This window comes from Empidonax traillii, unplaced genomic scaffold, assembly GCF_003031625.1.
Source record: "Empidonax traillii isolate 1590-97213 ecotype Southwest subspecies unplaced genomic scaffold, ASM303162v1 scaffold2535:size22276, whole genome shotgun sequence".
Lineage (NCBI taxonomy): Eukaryota > Metazoa > Chordata > Aves > Passeriformes > Tyrannidae > Empidonax > Empidonax traillii.
In genome coordinates, this window is record NW_020957728.1 from 15,160 (window position 1) to 18,501 (window position 3,342).

At 51.6% G+C, this 3,342-nt stretch overlaps 1 long non-coding RNA gene across 1 annotated transcript; it reads left to right on the forward strand.

Annotated features, from left to right (window-relative positions):
* The first annotated feature begins 34 nt into the window (after positions 1 to 34).
* Positions 35 to 3,025, forward strand: LOC114072031. Its single transcript, XR_003574120.1, has 3 exons — positions 35 to 216; positions 375 to 473; positions 3,014 to 3,025. It is a non-coding gene; the product is annotated as an uncharacterized LOC114072031 (long non-coding RNA).
* The last annotated feature ends 317 nt before the right edge of the window (positions 3,026 to 3,342 follow it).

Below are 3,342 nucleotides of genomic sequence, written 5' to 3' on the forward strand. Positions count from 1 at the left end.
GATTTTCAGGCCTGTGCCCAGGTGGGCCTGGGCAAGCCAGGCCTAAGGTCTTCTCATTTGCACCAGGATGACAGCAGTGTGCAGCTCTCCTCCATGCTCCTCTTCAGTGGGGTGATGATGCTGCTAAAGAAAGAGGGGAAAAAGCCCCTGAAGCCACAGCAGAACCTGCTTCCACTCTTCCTCCACTGCTACGATGAGAACCACAGAGTGGCAGAGGTGAGCGCTTGTGGGCTCTGGTGTTGCCGTGGGACGGGGCTGGGCTGCCTCTTGCCCTGGCACCTCCTGGGCTCCAGACCCTTTCTGGCCTTGGTGCAGGGACACAGGCCCTGTGCCCTGGGCTGCGGTGCCATCTCCCAGTCCTTGTTGCTCTGCAGGCCTCTCGGGAAGCGCTGCTTTGCTTGGCCGGCTTCCTGAAGAGGAGGGATCTCAAGAAGAGGTTGAAGAAGGAGCTGTGGACATTCAGCGAGTGCCTGGTAAGGACGGCCATGAAACCTCAGCACCGGGCCGGACCCCTAGCCCCCCATGACACGGTGCCTGATGACAGGACAAACTCCTACACCGCACGGCCCGAGCTCCCCACAGAGTCTGATGCCACAACGACTGAGGGCATCGTAGGCGCTGAGAGCACAGCTGTTCAGTGCCTGCACGATGCTGCCAGTCTGGACATTCCTGGGGAGAGAGTTGTCTCTGCTCAGGTAAGCAGCCTGTGGGCAGGGATTGTGTGGGCCCTCAAGCCAGGTCTGCTGGGCCCCCTCAGCCTTTGAGGCCAGCAGAGTGTGGTGGGGAGGGAGGCACTTCTCAGGGGACACTGGGCAAGTTGCTCCCTCTGGCAGCTCTGCTGTCCCGCAGGCCCTCAGCTCTGACTTTGTGCTCTCGTCCTGTCGCTGGTCTCCTGGCAGAAGAGCCCGACCCCTCCACCCGGCTACAACCTCCTTCCAGGAGAGGAACTCCCCCCGGCCGCTCTGCCCGGCCATTCCCAGGCGGACGGACAGGGAGCAGGGACGGGCCGGCCCGTGAGGCGGTGCCGCCGCCACCACCCACCCCAGCACTCGGGTCCCGCCCGGCCCCAGGGAAAGTCCTTTGCTTGGCTCTGGAACTGCGCGGGGCTGAGGGGAAAAACGCCTTAACTGCCTTGTTTGAGCAGGCAGGAAGGCGGAGCAGAGGAAACTGACGGGCGAGCTTTGTTAAAACCCGCCTTGTTCGCCGACTTGGGCGAGCGGTGCCTTTGCTGGGCTGCTGAGCACGTCGTGTTCCCGTATCTGAGGAAAACCGCTGTTAGAAGCGATGTGGATGTCTGGAATAAACCATGATTTATGTTGTCTGGGCCCTTCGCTGCTGCTTTGGAATAGTGATTGCAGTTCTTACACAGCTGTATCTTTTTGGTGGCTGTTTACACTGTTGAAACTGGTATGCTTGTAATTGATTATCGAACAGTCCCACTTCACAGTAACAGGGACAGGTGTGTGCCGGGGGGTTAGTTGTGATTATCCTGCTGTAAGCCAAATTATGTCCTTTTTTTCACTGCTGACTGAATTCTGGTTCGGAGGTTAAGTGAGGATCGTGCAGGGAGAGTAGCACACGCATTGGAATATTGTGGTTAAAGGGAACTGGGAATGGGTGTGACAGAGCCCAATGCCCCCAGAAACTTGGCTGATAATCTCAGATGGTTTTTTTTTCAGTTTAACAGTGCTCTCCTTCTGGAGCTGAGAGCAGAATTTACAAGTTCTGCCTCATCACTGCTGTTGGGTGTAACAGCCGCATCGTTCTCTCATTCTGGTGAGTATTTTAGAACCCAAAGGCAAATGCACCCTAGTCCTCTTCCTGTGTGGGACAGTCCAAGTTTAGAGCCACAGACACCGAGTAAAGGAAAAAGCAAGGTCTCTAGGAAAAGATAGTCCCTCTAATCCATCTTGTTACGTGAAAGGGAAAAGGCTTCTTCTCTCTTTAGTCCAGATCTACATGAAATGTAGTCAAGTCTAGTTAAAACACAGCCACTTGGGCTGTTGAACTTTCTCCTGGACGAAGGAGAAAGCCAAATACCTTGTGCTTTTTAATGCATATGTTTTTGTTCTACGGGTGTAATGCACATTCAGTTTTATCATTTTAAGAGGTCTGTCATAAATTTAGAAGCTGACAAACCATCTAGACCTCAAGAATACCCCCAGACCAGGAGGGTAAATGTCAGCTCTGCTATAGTGACACAATGCAATGTTTCATATTTAGAAGAGCATTTCTAATAATTTTTGGGCAACATTACTTAGAACAATTACACAATGTATCTACTTTGATTGAAAAAGCCCCTGTATATAATAACTACCAAGTGGTCTTTTGTTTCTGAAATCACATTGATTGTAGATGCATTACTGGGAAGGGAAGGTTTGGGAAGGGAAGGTTTGGGAAGGGAAGGGTTGGCTTGCACTGAGGATAAATCCTTCCACAAGTGCTCCAGTGATTAGTTGTTTCCAAAGCATTTATATTCCTTGTGTCCCAGAAATATTTTGTGTGAGCACCCCTGCTGATCAGTGTTACAGTTTCTGATACTTTGCTGCCATGTGCTGTCCTTTTACAAGCAGCACAGTCTCTCGGGTGGTCATTCAGTGGACATTTCACAGTCTTCCTCACTTGGTGCACTCTCGAGGTCTGTTGTCCCATTTCCAAGTCTGAAAGTGGCTCTTTTGTTCTTTGCTCTCGGATGGCCATTTTCACACCCAGTTTCACAGCCTTGGAGGCTGGTTTCTGGTTGGTTCCTCCTTTTAAGCAATACAAAAAAGAAACCTACATCCCTTCTGCCTACAAATTATGTATCCTATCTAAAAGTTACGGGGTTGTCAGGCAGGTTTCTCAAGCAAGCAAAGATATTTAACAATATTAATCCCAGGCAAGTTTCTGAAGCAAGCTAAGTGAGATATTTAACAGTATTTACAACCTTTTTCAGGACAGATGCCTCCCACCTCTTGTGGTGCAAGTTGCTTTCCTGTGGAATGTTCTCTGTTACCTGAGAGTAATGAGGGAGCTGGAGAAGAGCTCAGCAAGCTGCTTTTGAGCATTTACCAGCAATCCTGGTTACCTGGAGAAGACCCAATTGACTGGAAATGAGCAAATGGAATGCCCTCCTACAGGAAGGGGAGGAAGGATGATGTGGGGAACTACAGACCTGGCAGCCTGACCTCTATACTGGGGAAGGTCATGGAGCAGATCATCCTGAGTGCCATCCCCAGGCACGTGCAGGACAACCAGGGCATCTCCTGGAGGGTGGGAAGGCTCTGCAGAGGGATCAGCTGGAGATGCTGGGGCAGGGGGGGTGTTGAGGGGTTCGTGGGGGTGTTTGGGAGGATTTGGTGT